Raw genomic sequence first — 21,857 nt, forward strand, 5'->3', positions numbered from 1 at the left:
TTTAAAGGCCCTTATGGCCGTCCATTGCGGCTACCACACCCCAGAGAGAGTCCTAGATCGCTTGTGAGGAGAAGAGAGGCCATTGTTGATCTTTTGTTGGTGAAATTTGAAGGAGAAGGTGACCAAGGCAAAAGAAGGCTGAAGGAAGTGCAAATCTAGTGTCTTCAGAGATCAAAGGCTTCATATTAAGGTATTCCTTCGGACCTTCTCCAGTTTTGGGCGTTGATTCATAGACTTAGGGTTTTTAAACCCTTTAGAAGAAGCATATGTAGAGTATTTAGTCCACTCTCGAGTTTGTGCTTTGGATCTGGACTCAAAGGGGTCCAGAGACTTTAACCCATGGAGCTTTATGAGTCATTTTGGTGTTATTGGACTTAGGTTGCCATTTTTGGGACTAAATCACCATTTGATGCCATTATGTTAATATATAAGCATCAAGTTTCGATCTTTACGTGACTTTCGTTCTTGGGACGGCCAGATCTGTGGATTAGGGGCACAGATCTGACCCTAGGAGGTCAATAGAGATGGTGCATGGCATGAACTCGCCGAGTTGTTCTTGAGACTCGGCGAGTAGGGTTAGGGTTTCACGTGAATCGCTCTGTGAGTAGACTTGCCGAGTTGGGGGATAACTCAGTGAGTCAGAAGGGGATTAGAGGACTGGGGTTCAAGGCGGTACTCGCCGAGTTGTTCTTGAGACTCGACGAGTTAAGTTGGGGTGGCCCCGCGATTCATGCTAGGTGTGACTCGTCGAGTAAATAGAAGGACTCGGCGTGCCAAGAGAGGGACTAAGAGAATCAGTGGACACGTGTAGACTCGCCGAGTCGCCCAAGTGCACTCGACGAGTCGGGTCAAAGTTTGACAGTTGACTTTTGTTGACTTTAGGGTTTGGTCAACAGTGAGGCCTTTAAGCTAGGAGAGGGGTAAAATGGTCTTTTACCCTTCTGAGGATGTTAAGAAAGGTTGGAGTATAGTTATATTGATGGGAGTATTTGCTTTATGTGATTAGGTGGAGGCTAGATCACGTTAGACTTACCGAGATATCAGAGGTGAGTCTTCTCACTATATTGTACCTGGAAAGGTACCTATGTGTGACCGGAAGGTCTTGTATGCTATGAGTTGCATGTTTTGTATACGTTATGTATGTGATATGTATGCTATCTATGATATGGGACGGAAGGCATTATGACGTGGACCGGAAGGTCAGGGAGTCATGGACCGGAAGGTCGATACGAGTAGAACCGGAAGGTCTACTTGGACTGGGACGGAAGTCCCCTGAGACACATGGACCGGAAGGTCGTGTAGAGTATGGCCTGGAAAGGCGTATGTGTGTAAGGGTATTTTGGGGAACTCACTAAGCATTTATGCTTATAGTTGTTGTGTTATGTGTTTCAGGTACTAGCGAGGACCGTGGAAAGGCGCTGGCGTGACTCGTACTCACTAGAGAGAGGATTTGACTTTTGTGATCTTGGGATACGATATGTTTTGAAAACTATTACTGGATATTTTATAAAACATTTTATGTGAAAATGGTTGTGACAAAATGAAATTTTTGTTTTGAAATTTACGCTGTTAAAAGTTGGTATCAGAGCCTTGGTTTGAGAGATTCGGATGCACCTTCGGGCGTATCTGAACTCAAACTGAGGATTTGAGAAAATTTTTTATAATGAAGTAAAATTTTTGTAAAGAGTAAAAGAGTTTTGAGACAAACAGAGCAGAGTCGTGTGTACGATCAGCCAGCGCCCGAATGGTGAATTCCCAAAAGTACCCTTACATTGTGTGTTATGAGATATGTTATGTTACATTATGCATGCTAGAGTAGGCTAGGTATACATATTAGGAGTAGAGTGGCCTGATTTGTGATGCCTTAGCCTAGGAGATTTATGTTGCTGAGATGCTTTGAGAGCGAGTAGATAGCAGTTAGGAGCTCATGAGAGTAGAGTACTCGTAATCTAGGATCCAAGGAGGAGGACTTGGAGTGAATACTGATGCAGTGTGGTCAGTAGTATTGGGCCTGTACTACTGCAGACACCGGATCAGCGAGCATTCCAAGTAAGAATCTTTTGGACAACGGAGGACGAGTAGGGTTGCGTCGTCGAGTATGAGTACGCTCGATCGAGTCTCTAATAATTTTTGTTGTATTTCAGAGGCATCATGGTTGGGATACGCCACAGACCTGAGGCGAGCGGTGTGAGTGACGAGGAGCTTCGTCAGATGATCCATGATGAGGTGGATGCAGCGATCAGGGCCGAGATTCCAGAGATGTTTGGGTCTATCAAGACCACACTGTTGGAGACTTTTGATGACCGGTACGCCGCGGTGACTGAGACCGTAGCCGCTGCAGCTACAGCAGCTGTGGCTGCTGCCAAGCCTCAGGGAGGTGACTCGTTGTTGTTCCGGGAGTTCAGCAACACGAAGCCACCCGAGTTTGATGGGACGCAGGATCCAATCACTACGATCAGATGGATTGCTGACATTGAGGGATGCTTCTATACGTGTTCATGTCTGGAGCATCTGAGGGTGCGGTTCACTTTGAACCAGCTTCGCTTGGGAGCGAAGGATTGGTGGAAGTTCGTAACAGCGAACTTCACTAGTGCAGAGATTTCAGCGGTGACCTGGGAGAGGTTCAGCACCATGTTCAGAGACGAGTATGTTCCCCCGGTGGAGAGGGAATGGCTGGTTCAGGAGTTCTTGACCCTCAAGCAGGGTAATGATTCGGTTATTGTGGTCACCCGAAAGTTTCATGAGAGGGCGATGTTCTGCCCTGAGCAGGTGTCTACTGAGTAAGCACGGATGAGCCGGTATTTGGGTATTCTGAGGAGGGACATTCGGGAGTTCGTGTCGAACTCGACGTACCGGACATTTGTTGAGCTCCAGGCAAATGCCCGGAAGAGGGAGATTGAGTTGGAGACTCAGGCCAAGGAGGAGGCCGAGTCTCAGAGGATGGATCGGCGGCCGGCTCAGTCTCAGCCGGCAGCCAAGTGGACCAAGTCCGCTGATTCGAGGACTGGAGGCCAGAAGGGCCGCACTTGCGGGAAGTGCGGCAAGGGTCATGAGGGGGCCTGCCGATCGGGTGCTTGCTACAAATGTGGCAAGGAGGGGCATATCGCCAGGGATTTCCCCAAAGGATTTATGGTTTGCTTCCATTACAACCAGACCGGCCATCGGAAGGCTGTGTAACAGCCCGAGATCTCAGGTATTGTTTAATTATGTTTTTGGGTGGTTTAAGAGGGGACTCGGCGAGTTGGAGCCTAGACTCGCCGAGTAGGATCGCAGACTTGGTCGCAGGATCGCGACTGGACTCGACGAGTCCAGGTATGGACTCGGCGAGTCGACGCTGTTTAGCGGAAACCCTAACCGTTCAGGTTTGGGACGTATAAAAGGGACTCTTAGGCCGTCATTGTTCGTTTTAGCCTTCTGAGAAGAACCCTAAATCGATTGGGTGCAGCTTGAGCAAGGATCTTAGGCCATTGTTGGTTATAGAAGAGTGGTTGTGCAAGGAAGAGAAAGGATTGGCTAAAGGAGCAGCAAGGGGTCACATTCTGAGGATTGGGAATACAGAGAATACATCATCCAGGTAAGAATTCGTGTATGCTCTGCTATATTGATGTATTTATGAAATTAGGGTTTATAGAACCCATTTAGTGATTAGATGAATTAGTGCCTTGTTACCCAACGACTATAATCTTGTAGTAGGACCTTTAGAGGTCCAGAAGGTCCCATGCATGTGTATTTCGGGACGAGGCCTATCTCAGGAAGCAGTTTGATCGACTGCATGGCGTGGACTCGCCGAGTCCGATGAACAGACTCGGCGAGTAGCTTGAAGATTTACTGGGACTCGCCGAGTTGTTCTTCAGACTCGGCGAGTGGAGTCGGGGTGGCCCCGCGATTCTTCCAGGAGCAACTCGTCGGGTCGAGGAGGGTACTCGACGAGTAGATAAGGAATCTCAGAAAGTTGGAAGACGTCTAGACTCGCCGAGTCGCCATGGTACTCGCCGAGTCCGGTCGAGTTGACAGTTGACCGTTGACCAGAGTTGACCTAAGTCTGACTTCTTAGGGATAGTCACACTTAGAAGATATAAGTATTAATGAGATATGTAATGTTATAGGGAGGTTGTAGCTCGTCGGTTGTGCACGAGTCATTTCGGGATTTGCTAGCGTTCAGCTTTTACGAGGTGAGTTTTCTCACTATACTGTACCCGGAAGGGTTTGACTGTGTGACCGGAAGGTCGGATATGTTATGTGATATGTATGCTATATGTGGTAAGTTAATTGTTATATGTGCTATGTATGATATGTGGGCCGGAAGGCAATATGTTATGGGCCGGAAGGCGATTATGTTATGGGCCGGAAGGCGTTGTAATGAGGACCGGAAGGTCAGGGCCTGGAAAGGCGTATGTGCGTAAGTGTATATTGGGGAACTCACTAAGAATTTATGCTTACAGTTGTTGTGCATGTATTTCAGGTACTAGCGAGAACCGTGGGAAGGCGCCGGCGTGATCGATACACACTGAAGAATGTTTTATGATCTTGGGATTTTGAATATTTGTATTTGACAGAATACTTAAACTATTGATGCCTTGTTTTAAATGGAAATAATTATATTTTAAAAATGAAAAATTTGTTTGAAAATTTGAGTTGTTACAATTGGTATCAGAGCCTTGGTTTGAGAGATTCGGGTGCACCTTCGGGGGTAACTGAACTCAAACCGAGGATTTGAGGAAACTTTTCAAATAAAGGCATAAACTTTTGTAAATGGTTTTGTGGTAAGCAAGAAAGAAGCAGTGTGTACGATCAGTCAGCGCCCGAACGGTAAAGATCCCCAACATACCTTACAATATTATATGATATGAATTGTTATGTATACTAGAAGACTAGGTATTCATGATAGGACTAGAGTGGCCTAATTTGTGATGCCTTAGTCTAGGGGAGTTTGCCTATATGAGATGCGTTGCTAGTATGCGGGTAGATGGTGCATAACAGAAGTAGAGTACTCACTATCCGAAGTCTGGGGAGGAGGACTTGGGATGAACACTGATGCGGTGTGGTCGGTAGTATTGGGCCCGTACTACCGAGGACACCGGGTCAGTGGGAGACCCAAGTAAGAATCCCTGGATATCGGGGACGGGGTAGGGTTGCGTTATCGAGTGCTATTACACTTGATGGAGTCTCTGATAGTTTTATGTTGTATTTCAGAGACATCATGGTTAGACCACGCCACGGAGCGAGTACGAGCGGTGTGAGTGACGAGGATATTCGTCAGATGATTCACGAGGAGGTGGCGGCGGCGATCCGGGATGAGATCCCGGAGATGTTTGGGTCTATCAAGACCACCCTGATGGAGACGTTCGACGAGCGGTACGCCGCATTGACTGAGGCTGCAACCGCTGCAGCTACCGCAGCTGTGGCCGCTGCTAGGCCACAGGGGGGTGACTCATTGCTGTTCCGAGAGTTCAGCAACACGAAGCCACCAGAGTTCGATGGGACGCAGGATCCGATTGCTGCGATGAGGTGGATCGCAGTTATAGAGGGGTGCTTCTACACTTGTTCATGCCCGGAGCACCTGAGGGTACGGTTCGCTTTGAACCAGCTCCGTCTGGGAGCAAAGGACTGGTGGAAGTTCATGACGGCGAACTTCACTTTGGCAGAGACTGCGGCAGTGACATGGGAGGGGTTCACTACTATGTTCAGGGAGGAGTACGTTCCCCCGGTGGAGCGGGAACGATTGGTTCAGGAGTTCTTAACCCTCAAGCAGGGTACTGACTCAGTGGCGGCGATCACGCGGAAGTTCCATGAGAGGGCGATGTTTTGCCCCGAGCTGGTGGCCACAGAGCAGGCTCGGATGAGCCGGTACTTGGGTGTTCTGAGGAGGGAGATCCGGGAGTTTGTGTCAAACTCCACTTACCATACTTTTACTGAGCTTCAGGCGAATGCCAGGAAGCGTGAGATCGAGTGAGAGACTCAGGCCAGGGAGGAGGCCGAATCTCAGCAGGCAGACCGGCGGCCGACTCATTCTCAGCCGGCATCCAAGCGGATCAAGTCCGCCGATTCGAGGACGGGAGGTTCGAAGAACCGCATTTGCGTAAAGTGCGGCAAGGGTCACGATGGGGCGTGTCGAGCCGGTGCTTGCTACAAGTGTGGCAAGGAGGGGCACATTGCTAGGGAGTGTCCCAAGGGATTTACAGTTTGCTTTCATTGCAACCAGACCGGCCATCGGAAGGCCGAGTGCCCTCAGCTTCGTCAGGGATCTGCACCTACTGCCAGGACTACTGAGACTCGACCGGTGAAGGTCGAGGCCCCGAGGGCTCGTGGGGGAGCCTTTCAGCTGACTGCGGAGGAGGTCCGCGCTGCGCCCGATGTTGTGGCAGGTATGTCGTAATTCATGTATTTATTTTAATGTCGAGATGTTATGCTTATGTTATTATATGCGTAGGTACCTTCCTTGTGAACTCTGTGCATGCCTTAGTGTTATTTGACTCGGGTGCTAGTAGGTCCTTTGTGTCCTTAGCCTTTAGTCAGCATATCAGCGTTAGTCATGAGTCGTTGAGTCGACCTTTGAGAGTTTCCATAGCTGACGAGAAATCGATTTATGCCACGGAGGTTCTTCGAGGATGTGTGCTAGAGATTTTCGGGGTTGAATTCCCGATTGACCTGATTCCTATTGCGATGGGTGACGTCTGTGTTATCGTGGGCATGGACTGGTTGAGCCGATTTGGCGCTGTCATCGACTGTGAGCGTCAGTTGGTGACCATACGAGACCATAGAGGGGGAGTTCTTTCGGTGTACGGTGAGGGTACCCGTTCAGGATCAGCTTTTTGTTCGGCCGCTAGGGCGAGGCAGTGTCTACAGCAGGGCTGTAAGGGTTTTGTGGCGTATGTGATGGATACGCGGGAGGTTTCCGAGAGACCAAAGTCAGTTAAGGAGGTCCCTGTGGTGCGTGAGTTTTCAGATGTATTTCCCGAGGAACTGCCGGGAGTACCTCCTGTGAGGCAAGTAGAATTCGGTATCGATCTGATTCCGGGGGCTGCGCCCATTGCTAGGGTGCCTTATCGTCTTGCACCTCCAGAGATGCAAGAGTTGTCCTCGCAGCTCCAGGAGTTGCTGGGGAAGGGATTCATTCGGCCGAGCAGCTCGCCATGGGGAGCACCTATTCTGTTCGTCAAGAAGAAGGATGGTTCACACCGGATGTGCATTGATTACCGGGAATTGAACAAGCTAACGGTCAAGAACCGTTACCCGTTGCCGAGGATCGATGATTTATTCGATCAGTTGCAGGGAGCATCTTGGTTTTCCAAGATCGATCTGAGGTCAGGATACCATCAGGTGAGAGTACGGAATGAGGACGTCCAGAAGACAGCGTTTAGGACGCGATATGGGCATTATGAGTTTGTGGTGATGCCTTTTGGACTCACCAATGCCCCGGCTGTGTTCATGGATCTCATGAACAGGGTATGCAGGCCGATGTTGGATCGGTCAGTGATTGTATTTATCGACGACATTCTGGTGTATTCGAGATCTAGAGAGCAGCATGAGGAGCATTTGAGGGAGGTCCTGGAGGTATTGAGGTCGGAGAAGCTTTATGCAAAGTTCTCCAAATGTGACTTCTGGTTGCGGGAGGTCCAGTTTCTAGGACATGTGGTTAATCAGAAAGGGATATTGGTCGATCCGGCCAAGGTTGAGGCGGTGATGAGTTGGGAGGTGCCGAAGTCACCCTCTGAGATCAGAAGTTTCCTTGGGTTGGCAGGGTATTATCGGAGATTTATCAAGGATTTCTCCAAGATCGCAGTGCCACTCACCAGATTGACCCGGAAGGGTGTTGCATTCTCATGGGGGCCCGAGCAGCAGACCTCCTTTGAGACACTTCGCCAGAGATTGTGCGAAGCCCCGGTATTAGCCCTCCCAGAAGGGATGGAAGACTTTGTGGTATATTGCGACGCGTCGATTTCGGGACTGGGTGCAGTGTTGATGCAGAGGGGTCATGTGATAGCTTATGCGTCGAGGCAGCTGAAGCCTCATGAGGCGAGATATCCCACGCATGACTTGGAGTTGGGGGCAGTAGTGTTCGCTCTCAAAATTTGGCGTCACTACTTGTATGGGTTTCGATGTACGATATACACGGACCATAAGAGTTTGAAGTATTTGATGGATCAACCCAACCTAAATATGCGTCAGAGGAGGTGGTTGGATGTGGTCAAGGATTATGATTGTGAGATCCTGTACCACCCAGGCAAGGCTAATGTGGTAGCCGATGCATTGAGCCGCAGGGCGGAGAGCACTCCATTGCGAGACGTATGCTTGAGACTGACTGTGATGACTCCTGTATTGGATGATATTCGTAGGGCACAGGATGAAGCTGTGCGACCAGAAATGCAGAAGAAAGAGCGGGTTGTGGGGTTAATCTCAGAGCTTGTCAAGGATAGTCGAGGGCTTATGACATTTCAGGGTCGGATTTGGGTACCGTTCGTGGGCGGCACGCGTACTACTTTGATGGAAGAGGCTCATAGATCGAGATTCTCGATTCATCCCGGTGCTACAAAGATGTATTTGGATTTGAGGAAGGAATATTGGTGGCCCTGTAGGAAGAGGGACGTGGCATGGTTCGTTGAGAGGTGCTTGACCTGCCGTAGGGTTAAGGCTGAGCACCAGAGACCGCATGGCAAATTACAGCCATTGGAGATCCCCGAGTGGAAGTGAGAACAGATCACTATGGATTTTATCACCAAATTGCCGAGGACTGCTAGGGGAGTTGACGCAATTTGGGTGATCGTGGATAGGTTGACGAAGAGTGCACACTTCCTTGCCATCAGTGAGAGTTCTTCAGCGGAGAAGTTGGCGGAGATATATGTGAGAGAGGTGGTATCTCGGCACGGGGTGCCGATCTCGATTGTGTCAGACCGTGATGTGCGCCTTACTTCCAGATTCTGGAAGAAATTCCATGAGGAGTTGGGTACTAAATTGCATTTTAGTACCGCATACCATCCCCAGACAGATGGTCAGAGCGAGCGGACGATTCAGACGCTGGAGGACATGCTCCGGGCGTGTGTGTTAGACTTCGGGGGTAGTTGGGATGCGTATTTGCCATTGGCAGAGTTTTCCTACAACAACAGCCACCATTCGAGCATTGGTATGCCACCTTTCGAGCTGTTGTATGGTAGGAGGTGTCGGACTCCCATTTGTTGGGGAGAGGTGGGACAAAGAGTGATGGGCAGCACGGAGATCGTGCTACAGACGACAGAGCAGATCCAGCAAGTGAGACAAAGGTTATTGACGGCCCAGAGCCGACAGAAGAGTTATGCAGACAGGCGCCGATCCGAGCTTGAATTTCAGGTCGGCGACTTCGTTCTCCTGAAGGTCTCTCCTTGGAAAGGAGTGATTCGATTCAGCAAGAGGGGCAAATTGGGGCCCCGGTATATTGGGCCATTTCGTGTGATTGCAAGGATAGGTCGGGTAGCCTACCGGTTGGAATTGCCAGCGGAGTTGGGTCAGATCCATGACACTTTTCATGTGTCGCAGTTGAGGAAGTGCATAGCCGATGAGTCGGCAGTGGTTCCATTGGAGGATATTCAGGTGGATGCGAGCCTGAATTATGCGGAGAGACCTGTGTCTATCAGAGATCGGAAGATCAAGGTTCTGAGGAACAAGGAGGTACCTCTGGTATTGATTCAATGGCAACACCGTAAGGGATCGGAAATGACTTGGGAACCGGAACGCGAGATGCGGGAGCAGCATCCGGAATTATTTGCAGAGTGAGACTTCGAGGGCGAAGTCTAATCCAAGTGGGGGAGAGTTGTAACAGCCCGAGATCTCAGGTATTGTTTAATTATGTTTTGGGGTGGTTTAAGAGGGGACTCGGCGAGTTGGAGCCTAGACTCGCCGAGTAGGATCGCAGACTTGGTCGCAGGATCGCGACTGGACTCGACGAGTCCAGGTATGGACTCGGCGAGTCGACGCTGTTTAGCGGAAACCCTAACCGTTCAGGTTTGGGACGTATAAAAGGGACTCTTAGGCCTTCATTGTTCGTTTTAGCCTTCTGAGAAGAACCCTAAATCGATTGGGTGCAGCTGGAGCAAGGATCTTAGGCCATTGTTGGTTATAGAAGAGTGGTTGTGCAAGGAAGAGAAAGGATTGGCTAAAGGAGCAGCAAGGGGTCACATTCTGAGGATTGGGAATACAGAGAATACATCATCCAGGTAAGAATTCGTGTATGCTCTGCTATATTGATGTATTTATGAAATTAGGGTTTATAGAACCCATTTAGTGATTAGATGAATTAGTGCCTTGTTACCCAACGACTATAATCTTGTAGTAGGACCTTTAGAGGTCCAGAAGGTCCCATGCATGTGTATTTCGGGATGAGGCCTATCTCAGGAAGCAGTTTGATCGACTGCATGGCATGGACTCGCCGAGTCCTATGAACAGACTCGGCGAGTAGCTTGAAGATTTACTGGGACTCGCCGAGTTGTTCTTCAGACTCGGCGAGTGGAGTCGGGGTGGCCCCGCGATTCTTCCAGGAGCAACTCGTCGGGTCGAGGAGGGTACTCGACGAGTAGATAAGGAATCTCAGAAAGTTGGAAGACGTCTAGACTCGCCGAGTCGCCATGGTACTCGCCGAGTCCGGTCGAGTTGACAGTTGACCGTTGACCAGAGTTGACCTAAGTCTGACTTCTTAGGGATAGTCACACTTAGAAGATATAAGTATTAATGAGATATGTAATGTTATAGGGAGGTTGTAGCTCGTCGGTTGTGCACGAGTCATTTCGGGATTTGCTAGCGTTCAACTTTTACGAGGTGAGTTTTCTCACTATACTGTACCCGGAAGGGTTTGACTGTGTGACCGGAAGGTCGGATATGTTATGTGATATGTATGCTATATGTGGTAAGTTAATTGTTATATGTGCTATGTATGATATGTGGGCCGGAAGGCAATATGTTATGGGCCGGAAGGCGATTATGTTATGGGCCGGAAGGCGTTGTAATGAGGACCGGAAGGTCAGGGCCTGGAAAGGCGTATGTGCGTAAGTGTATATTGGGGAACTCACTAAGAATTTATGCTTACAGTTGTTGTGCATGTATTTCAGGTACTAGCGAGAACCGTGGGAAGGCGCCGGCGTGATCGATACACACTGAAGAATGTTTTATGATCTTGGGATTTTGAATATTTGTATTTGACAGAATACTTAAACTATTGATGCCTTGTTTTAAATGGAAATAATTATATTTTAAAAATGAAAAATTTGTTTGAAAATTTGAGTTGTTACAGGCCGAGTGCCCTCAGCTACACCAGGGATCTGCGCCTGCTGCTAGGGTTACCGAGGTTCGACCGGTGAAGGCCGAGGCTCTGAAGGCTCGTGGGAGAGCTTTTCAGTTGACTGCGGAGGAGGTCCGCGCGACGCCCGATGTTGTGGTTGGTATGTAATCTGTATTTTATCTTTTGTTTATGATGTTGTACTTATATGATGACATGCGTAAGTACTTTTCTTGTGAGTTCTGTGCCTGCTTTGGTATTATTTGATTCGGGTGTGAGTCAGTCATTTGTTTCCTTGGCATTTAGTCAGCACATTAGTATCCGTCGTGAGGCATTGAGTCGACCTTTGCGAGTTTCCATAGCTGAAGAGTGAGCAGTGTATGCTTCGGAGGTGATTTGAGGGTGTATCCTTGAGATCTTCGATGTGGAGTTCTCGATAGATCTGGTCCCGATTGTGATGGGGGACGTGTGTGTTATAGTGGGCATGGATTGGTTGAGCTGATTTGGAGCTGTTATAGACTGCGAGCGTCAGTTGGTGACGATATGAGACCTTAGTGGTGGAGTGCTTACGGTGTATGGCGAGGGGACCCGGTGTGGGTCAGCGTTTTGTTTGGCTGACAGGGCAAGGTAAAGCTTGCAGCAAGGCTGCAGTGGATTCGTAGCCTATGTGATGGACACGCGAGTGGTGGCGGGGAGGCCAAGTTCGATTGATGAGGTTCCGATAATGTGCGAGTTTCTGGATGTTTTTCTCGAGGAACTTCTGGGCGAGCCTCCGGAGAGGCAAGTGGAGTTCCGTATCGATTTGGTTCCGAGAGCAGCACCTATCACCAAGGCGCCTTATCGCCTCACACCGCCAGAGATGCAGGAGTTATCCTTGCAGCTTTAGGAGCTGTTGGGGAAGGGATTTATTCGACCGAGTAGCTCACCTTAGGGAGCGCCGATCCTTTTTGTCAAGAAGAAGGATGGTTCACACCGAATGTGTATTGGTTACTGGGAGTTGAACAAGTTGACGGTCAAGAACCGGTATCCGTTGTCGAGGATCGATGATCTGTTCGATCAGTTACAGGGGGCATCTTGGTTCTCTAAGATAGACTTGAGGTCGGGTTATCATCAAATGAGGGTTCGGGATGAAGACATCCAGAAGACAACACTCAGAACTCGTTATGAGCGTTACAAGTTTGTGGTGATGCCTTTTGGGCTCACCAATGCACCAGCTGCGTTCATGGATCTCATGAACAGGGTGTGCAGGCCGATGATGGATCAGTCGGTGATCGTATTCATTGATGATATTTTGGTATATTCGAGGTCTAAAGAACAACATGAGGAGCATTTGAGGGAGATCCTTGGAGTTTTGAGATCGGAGAGGCTGTATGCCAAATTCTCCAAGTGTGGGTTCTGGTTATGAGAGGTTCAGTTCTTGGGACATCTCGTCAATTAGAATGGGATATTGGTCGATCCGGCCAAGATTGAGGCAGTCATGAGGTGGGAGGTGCCGAGATCACCCACCGAGATCAGGAGCTTTCTGGGATTGGACGACTATTATCGGAGATTTATTAAGGATTTCTCCAAGATCGCAGTGCCACTCACCAAGATGACCCGGAAGGGTGTTGCATTTTCATGGGGTCCGGAGCAGCACACCTCATTTGAGACACTTTGCCAGAAGTTATGCGAGGCCCTAGTATTAGCTCTTCCGGAAGGGATGGAGGATTTTGTGGTATATTGTGATGCATCGATATTTGGAGTGGGAGCGGTGCTTATGCAGAGGGGGCATGTGATAGCGTATGCATCGAGGCAGCTTAAGCCTCATGAGTCGAGATATCCCACTCATGATTTGGAACTAGGAGCGGTAGCGTTCGCCCTCAAGATTTGGCGACATTATTTGTATGGGGTTCGGTGTACGATATACACAGACCACAAGAGCTTGAAGTATTTGATGGATCAGCCCAACCTGAATATGCGCCAGAGGAGGTGGTTGGACGTGGTCAAGGATTATGATTGCGAGATCCTGTACCACCCGGGCAAGGCTAATGTTGTAGCCAATGCTCTGAGCTGAAGGGCGGAGGGCGCCCCATTGCGGGATGTTTGTTTGAGATTGACAATGATTACCCCGGTGTTGGATGCTATTCGTGGGGCCCAGGCTGAGGCTTTGAGGTTACAAAGCCAGAAAAGAGAGCGAGTTGTCGGGCTGGTATCGGAATTCGTTACCGATAGCCGGGGGCTTATGACTTTTCAGGGTCGGATATGGGTACCGTTCGTGGGCGGAACGCATACCATTTTGATGGAATAGGCTCATCGATCGAAATTCTCGATTCCATCCCGGGGCCACTAAGATGTATTTGGACCTGAAAAAGGAATATTGATGGTCTTGTATGAAGAGGGATGTCGCATGGTTTGTAGAGAGATGCTTGACCTGTCGCAGGGTTAAGGCCGAACACCAGCGTCCACATGGTAAGCTGCAGCCATTAGAGATTCCCGAGTGGAAATGGGAACATATTACCATGGACTTCATCACCAAATTGCCAAGGACCGCGAGGGGTGTCGATGCAATTTGGGTGATTGTGGACAGGTTGACGAAGAGCGCTCACTTTCTTGCTATCAGTGAAAGCTCTTCTGCTGAGAGGCTGGCAGAGTTGTATGTGAGGGAGGTGGTCTCGCGGCATGGATTTCCGATCTCGATTGTTTCAGATCGAGATGTGCGATTTACTTCCAGATTTTGGAAGAAGTTTCACGAGGAGTTGGGTACGAGACTGCATTTTAGTACCGCATACCACCCACAGATGGATGGGCAGAGTGAGCGGACGATTCAGACGCTCGAGGATATGCTTCGGGCATGTGTATTGGATTTCGGAGGGAGTTGGGACACGTATTTGCCCTAGGCGGAGTTTTCTTATAACAACAACCATCATTCGAGCATTGGCATGCTGCCCTTTGAGTTGTTAATAGTGATGATGATGATGCTCCGATGACGAAGGGTCAGTTTAGATAGTTGAATCAGAAACTTGATTCAATCTTTAATCATACAAATACCTTTTCAACATCGAAGTGGGAAAATATTGTGACGACTCATTTGGCTATGTTTGAGTTGTTAACTTCTACAAATGCAAAGGTTCATGAAGATATAAGGAAAATGGTTGAAACTGCTACAAAGCAAATTTCTAAAGCAACTGAGAAAGTCAAAAAGCTTTTGAAAGAAGTAAATGAATTTATACATGATTTCAAAACTTCTTCGGAGAAAAATGTTGTTGATGTGAACAAAGTAATTGAAGGCTTTCCTATTTCTTTACAATCAGAGAAAGACGCTCTATCTAGCTTACAGTTTGGCATACAGAAGTACAATGCCAATCATCATACGTTTATTTCAAATACGATTCTTCAATTGCAGAATGATCTTGCTGCTGAAAAGAAGATTATAGATGAACTTGTGGAACAAACTCAGAAGGTGAAAGCTCTGAAGGAGAAATTAAAAAAATGCTTCTATTAATCTTGGAAAAATATAGGAATAGATGTATTTGGTTCAAGGGATAAATTTTGTGTGACAACCGTCATTTTTCAAGCTAATCAAAGTCAAATATAGTCAACAAGTCAAACCGGTCAACTCATCTAACCCTTGTATATTAGGGTTTACAATATGTTAGCTACTGTACAATTCGCTATTTTAATAATAAGTTATCACTTGGAAAGTTCGTATGATCGAAATTCTTAAACCCTAAACGGGGTAAGTGAGGTGGCAAAACGATAAAACACTATTGCATACCTTTCGGGGGTGTGTAAGACTCTTAATCATGGCTTAACGGGGTTTACGAACCTTGGGTTGCGAAGCTAAACACTCAAAAAGGTCACAAACAAAGTCTCTCTCAATCTCTCTTTATCAATCTCTCTCTCTCTCTCTCTCTCCCAAATCTCTTTAAAATCTCTCTCATAACCTCCCTCAACTTTAATAATGATTTGGTGGCATCCCGACCCTTAACTTGGTTAAAAATCACTCAAAACGGGAAGTTTATTTGAAAAACAGCTCTTCAGGACCGAGACCTCCCATAAGAACCGAAACCCTAATAAGGAACCGAAGCCTCTTATGAGACCGAAGTCACCTTCGGGTTCGGATCTTTGCACCTTTGGGTTCGGCTCTTTGCACTTTCGCGTTCGGCCCCTTGCACCTTCGGTTCGGATCGGACCCTTCGGACTGAAGCTCCATCTGCTCGCTTCACATTCGCCTCCCAGGGGACACATTCGCCTGTAAGCCTCTCGGACCGAACCAACCTCTCGGCGCTCATCAGACAAGTGAACCTACCTTCGGTTCTAATGGCTAGGACCGAACCTCCAGCCCTAACTTCGCAGATTTCGCCCTTTCACCTAGTTTTCTACCACGGCTTCGTTGTAAGCCCCTTTTTAATAATTTTGACGTGAGATTTTCACCCAAACTCATATTTTGACATATAAGACCCTAGATATTCATAATTTAAACACATTTTTAGGGAAATCTTTATTAGGAATAAAATCTAGTGGGTATGGTTTAGAGGTGGAGTGTTGACTTTACCTTAATGTGTGACACAAGCAACCCTCTACACCCACTCCAAGACCATACTCAGTCACTATTCACCCATACCAAGTCAACTATTTGTCCTTTCATCCTCTTTCTCCAGCTCATAAACTTGATTAAAGGCTGGAAGTTATGATCTCTCCTCCCACTTTATTCACTCTTTCCCAAAGAAGAACAACACACTTCTCTCACTTTCTTTGTCTCTCAAACTCAAGACTCCAAGGCATTGATTGATCTTCTCACTCACTTTTGGGTAAGTATTTCCATCCTACACTTGATCATCTTACATTCTTTCACACATAAAATGGATTCCTTACACAAATAACATCATATTTGTTCATAGAACCTTCAAATCTTCAAGCATCTACCAAGTGTTCTTGACTTGGAAACTCCTTTTCTTCATCATCCATTTACTGAAATCACTCAAGGTGAGTTCATATCCCCACATTTTCATGATTTATTCAAGTTTTAGGGGAATAATACAAGTTAAAACACCAAAAACTTAACTAAACTCAAACATCAACTTTCAACAGGAAAGTTTTGTTCAATTCACGAACAAATTTGAAGATCTTAAACATTTTAGTTTTCAAAACTGTATTAGGTGCAAATGTTTCAGGTTTATACCTTTAAAATGACTACTTGCACATTTCGATACGATTTTTCTAAAATTTATAGTGATTTTTACAAAACTGCCTATCATTGTAGCTTTGAATTCGGACCAGTCTGTGAATAAGAACATTTTCACACCAGTTAGAAACTTCTAAAAATCATGATAAAAATTGTGAACAAACTAAACACATTCTCTAAACTCTCAGAGTTTACAGATCTAGTTTTCAGTATCATATGAATTTTCTGTGATTTTTCTAAATCAGTGCAAAAATGGTATAAACGAATTTACAGTTTACAACTTTCATAACACTTTGTAACATGTTGAGCAAAGTGTTAAACCTTGATGACTTCATATTTTGCATGTGTTTTCTGTTGTGATAAAATTATATAACAGAAAAATAGACATTAAATTGTACGAATCCTTATTATTACAAGTAGTACAAGATGAGGCATAATAAACATACTTATGTTTTTGCTGTCAATCTACTTACATAGAAAAGGTTACTATACATTACAAACATTTTGATAAACTATAACATGTCATAGTTTATGTTTCATTTATATCACACCACGAGAGAGTACATTTTGACAAAAAGGGATTTTTAGTTCACTTTACGTAAATCTGTTAATGAATAAATTTATGAGACAATCGCTTCACAATACCTCTAAAGTAACGAAATCAAAAGTCCCGTAATTGTAACCGGAGTCTCTTTTAGGGAGAGCATGATAGTTGTATATAGATCTATATTGGGTCTGACAAACCCACACCTTAGCTGCATGCAACAGCTAGACCGACAAGTCTGGGGTGAAAAATGTCATTAACATTCCGACACCTAAAGAACGTCGTATACAAGGCCGACTAAGTCATAACATGGTTATAATAACTCACATGGGGTATTAACAAAACCTAAGATTTACGGGGTTTTCCTTTATTTAAACGAGTTTATGTCGATTTAAACTTGCATAATTTACAACTTATTTGGAAAATACTAGTACATTATGGGCCTTAACATTTAAGGCCACAATACATTTCTAAAAAGGGAAAATATTGGATTTTCTGGAACAAACATACTTTTACAAAGAAAGGATTTCAACATTTCATTCAAAAGCTTATGAACTCACCAACTTAATTGTTGACACTTTTCAAAACTACTTGTATTCTTAGGGAATCAGTAAAACAGGTAAGCAGCGGCTTTTGAGGATGGAACGCTAAGGCGTCAAACATTTCATTTTTGTCAACATATTGTAATTGATTTAGAAACTTGTAAAACTTATACTACGGTGTAACTCTTTCAATTATATTTATGTTGGTTGTTTGTACTTTGAGCACTATTATACTCGTTGTTGTGATACTATACATGAAGTCCTCCACCCCCGGACGTTTCCGCCATCCTTGGTTTGGGGGTGTGATAGATTGGTATTAGAGCATTGTTTATAGTGGACTTAGTATATCAAACCACATAAGATATATACAAACTATAAATGCATTGGGACTAAAAGTCTCTATTTAAAACATTTTTTTTTCAAATAATTATACTTATAGAAATGAAATAGATTCTTGATAAAAGGTATAAGTACATGCATGCATATCGGTATAGTGTCACGTCCAAGAAACGTGAAAGTTTAAAATAGAGGAGTTGTGCACTGTGATTATGCCTTAAGATATGCAATCAAGTCTGGGAGGAATATAGCCTGTTCAATAATATTCGTCCGAGAAGTGACTAGTATATGACGGGGGACAGTCATGGTGGACAACAAGTCTATCAACCTACCAACTCCTATACAAGTATAGCTCTATGAATCGAACAAAACATTTAACATACTATGGAAGTATTTTATGCACTAAAATGCAATATTTCTAAGATTCATTATGTGCCTCTTACACCCCTATTCTCGTACAGACGACATGGCAGTATTTCATTTACCCGGAGACCCCTACTTTCTGAACCAGGGGAACGGTGGATGGTCGGAAGCAGAACCGGAAAAGGATCTCGAAGAGGTATTCAAGGAGGAACCTGAAGAAGACCCCAAAGAGGACGAAGAAGAAGAAGAAGAAGAGGAACTAGAGGAGGAAGTCATTAACCCTCCTTACATCGCCAAGGTGCCTGCAAACGATTTTGGCTACAACGGGCCCGAGCCCCATTGGGCAACAGTGATCGAGCGATGGAGTCGTCAACAACGACAACGATCACCATTTGGTGATCAACGGGTTTACTACGACCTCAGTCATGGGGGACCGGCTGATAGAGCCCTCCCAGTCGTGATCCAGCAGATCACGAACCTTGTGGACCAGAATAGGGAAGTGGCAAATCAAGTTTGGGATCTCAACGCTGCTGTAAAAGCCTCAGATGCTCGTACCAGGGACATGGAAAGAGACTTCTACCCCATGGACCAACTCATCGAGGACCTTACCACCGCTCGGGCGGAGGTAAGGGAGTCCAAATAAGGCATGCAACTCTCGTGGAGAGAGTGATCGCGGCCGAACGCCGGATTGCAGAGCTTAAGGGAGCTACGACCTCATCTCAAGGCCACAATGGACCAGATGCCACTCGCCGCGAGTAGTGTTTACACTACTCATATTTTGTTATAAACTAGGATTTTGAGTATGCATTGGTGCTACTCTTTCTTGCAAGTAGGTTAGACCCTGCGTCTATGTGATTAAACTATTCGAGGGGTCGTTATGCTATCAAAATTTTCTTCTACATCGATGTCATGTAGACCTCCTATGAGGTCAAATTTTCCTAAGCATTATGTACCAAATTTACATCAATGAAATCGACTTGCATTTTATTTTGTCATGTGTTTGGAATTGGATCTCATAACTTGATAATACAAACAATTTGCAAATGATAACTCTAAAATTATTGAGGTGTACCTCGAATTTATGCTTAATTAAGGGGCGATCGACTTAGAAATGGTGAGTCCGCCTTAGGACCTATTCCTTGTTTGGTTGTGGGTTTAGGACAGACTCATTAGGTTCAACGGTTTATCAAAACATAATTACATGCAACTAGTGTACATCAAGTAATCTTATGAGTGGACCAGGCATGGAATAAAGATTACAAGATTTCATTTGAAGTCATTACTACTGAATTCATAAGTTTATTTATATAGATTTCTACTAGGAATTGTTTGCAAACATTTGGAAGTCGGGAAATACTATACTTAAAAACTAATAAACTGCTTTCACGATACCTGACTTATAACCATTACTGAAAGACTTATACCCGTTTCGTCTTTAAAATTCTATGACAGAAAGATGCCACCTCGTAGATCTGCTAGACGCATTGGTAGAACACAAACAAATCTTCCACCGCCGCCTCCCAGTATGATCTTGTTATGTTCCAGGCTACGGTTACAACCGTAGTGGTAGCTGCTATGTGCCAGATCAGTACTGATGGTGCCAGGAGGACAGGGAGCGGTACTAATAACTCCACTCAAGGAGATAGCCAAGGGCGTTCGAGAGAGTGTTCCTATAAGGACTTCGCTAATGGCAAACCCGATTCATTCAATGGTAGCGGGGGAGTCATCTTTTTGATGCAGTGGTTCGAGAAGACCGAATCTATCTTCGAGATCTGTGCGTGCCCTGAAGCAGACACAGTGAAATTTGCAGCTTGCACCTTCTCCGATAGGGCCCTCACTTGGTGGAAAGGCCATGTAAAATCTCTAACTCTCGCTGTAGCTAATTCAATAAGCTGGAAGAATTGAAAACCATGATGCTGAAAGAGTATTGCACAAGGGGTGAAGTGCAAAAACTAGAGCAAGAACTGTGGAGTCTCAAGATGACGGGCTCTGACCTTGCAGCTTACACTGCCCGATTCAATGATCTAGCACTCCTCTGTCCGACAATGGTCACTCTGGAAAGCAAGAAGATGGAACGATATCTTTAGGGACTATCTTCCCAGATTCAAAATAGTGTGTTGGCTTCAAGGTCAACCACCTTTGACAGTGCCAAGGAGTTGGCACAACAACTCATCGATCATCGGGCCAGCCATGTCACTGTGGCAACCACCTCCGATCAAGCCAAAGGAGGAAGCAACAAGAGGAAGTTCTGGAACAATAGAAAGTAGCAACATGCGCAGGACCCCACCAAGAAGCAACAAACTGTTACAATCCATGCTGCCACTACTCCTTGCACACCGGCACCATTAAGGCAATACGCTGGGACCCTTACCAAGTGCAACAAGTGCAACTTCCACCACACCGGTGCTTGTCGGGAAACGTACTGCAGTAATTGCAACAAAAGGGGCATATCGCCGTTTTTTGCAAGGCGTCTGCACAACATGCCAACCCGGTCGCCAATACCGGAGCAAGCCGAGCCTGTTACAGCTACGGGGAAACCGGGCACTTCAAGAGGGACTGCCCAAAAGCTAAAAACGTAAACACCGGCGGTGTCGAAAGAATCTTGGCCTTAGGGCAGGGGGAAGCAAGGGAAGATCCCACGTTGGTTACTGGTACGTTTCTTCTTAATAACTCATACGCATGCATATTATTCTATAGTGGAGCGGAGAGGAGTTTCGTTAGCCACAAATTCAAACAATTGTTAAAACAAAATCCCCAATCACTAAAAGAAACATACGTCGTAGAAATGGCAAATGGCAAAACAGAAAACACTAACGACATATACTTAGGGTTGTACCCTCACTCTAGACAATGACACATTCAATATTGATCTATTGCCGGTCCCAATAAAAAGTTTCGACATCATCATTGGCATGGATTGGTTAAGTTCTCATCGTGCTGACATCTTATGTTACAAAAGGTCCGTTCGCCTTAATCTGCCAAATGGCGAAACCCTTCTCATATATGACGATAAACCCAATGCTAACTTACAAATTATTTCTTGCGTCAAGGCTCAAAAGCATCTCCAAAAGGAATACCACGCCTTTTTAGCCCACGTGGTAGATAAGAAACAAGAAACGAAGGACATCAAAGACATCCCAGAGGTTCGTAACTTCCCCGACGTGTTTCCAGAAGACCTCCCAGAGGTACCATTTGCTTGACAAGTCGAATTCTGAATCGATTTGATCCCCAGAGCTACCCCCGTAGCCAAAGCTCCATACCGCCTAGCACCAGAAGAAATGCAAGAATTGTCCAGTCAAGTGAACCAACTGCTAAGCAAAGGGTTCATCAGGCCGAGCTTTTCACCTTAGGGAGCACCAATCCTGTTTGTGAAGAAGAAGGACATATCTTTTTGCATGTGCATCGATTACCGCGATTGAAATAAGCTTACCATAAAAAACCGATACCCTCTACCTCGAATCGACGACCTCTTTGATCAACTTCAAGGAGCAAGCTACTTTTCAAAAATCGATTTGAGGTTGGGTTACCATCAACTTCGAGTCCATGAGGATGATATCCCCAAAACAGCCTTCAGAATGCACTATGGTCACTACGAGTTTGTGGTGATGCCCTTCAGACTAACAAACGCACCTACGGTGTTCATGGACCTAACGAACCGAGTGTGCC

Source organism: Lactuca sativa, chromosome 3 (assembly GCF_002870075.4).
Source record: "Lactuca sativa cultivar Salinas chromosome 3, Lsat_Salinas_v11, whole genome shotgun sequence".
Taxonomy (NCBI): domain Eukaryota; kingdom Viridiplantae; phylum Streptophyta; class Magnoliopsida; order Asterales; family Asteraceae; genus Lactuca; species Lactuca sativa.